The sequence below is a fragment of the Mandrillus leucophaeus genome, unplaced genomic scaffold (assembly GCF_000951045.1).
Source record: "Mandrillus leucophaeus isolate KB7577 unplaced genomic scaffold, Mleu.le_1.0 Scaffold11, whole genome shotgun sequence".
Lineage (NCBI taxonomy): Eukaryota > Metazoa > Chordata > Mammalia > Primates > Cercopithecidae > Mandrillus > Mandrillus leucophaeus.
The window spans coordinates 1,343,906-1,344,609 of record NW_012099209.1 but is presented as its reverse complement, the minus strand read 5'-3'; positions in this window follow the sequence as shown (position 1 = coordinate 1,344,609).

Genomic DNA, 704 nt, shown 5'->3' with positions numbered 1-704 from the left:
CCTCCCTCCCTCCATTCTATATTTGTTAAATTTTGCGGCAGGCGCAACCACTGCTGTGTCTCCCGTTTTGCAGATGAGGAAACTGAGGCTCAAAGAGGGTCCAGGATCAGCTTACCTGGATCTCAAACAGGGGAGGCTGAACTCTAACGCTCTCTGGCTTGAAAGTGGGTAGGGGGCGGGAGAGTGCTGGACTTGAACTTGGTTCTGGGTAGAGCCAGCCAGAGCCTGTGTCCTGGCCTGAAATTGAGTTCCTTCCTCAGGGACCTGAACTCAGGGATGTGCTCATTGAGGGACCTCTATTGGGGCAGTGGTTGCAGAAGGAGGAACCTTCCTTGAGCTGAGGACCCCGCTGTCCCACATGGTAGTGTTTCCCTCCAGAATGTCGGGGGAGAGGATCCCAAATTCTAAACCAGAATTCTGTGAAATTGAGCAGATGAGAACTTCCACTACTGGGGTAGATCCTATTCAGACCACACACCTTCCACCCAAGGGACAATGAAATGCATGGGTCCCATGGGTCAGCAAACATGTGTTGGGTGCCTGCCTGCAGGGGGGTGGGTCTGGCTCGGGGCATCAGAGACACAGCAGGGACCAAGTGGACCCAGACCTGCTCTCATGGAGTCACAGAAAATAAGGAAACATAACAAGGGCCAGGCGTGATCGTTCACACCTGCAATCCCAGCACTTTGGGAGGCAGAGGCAGG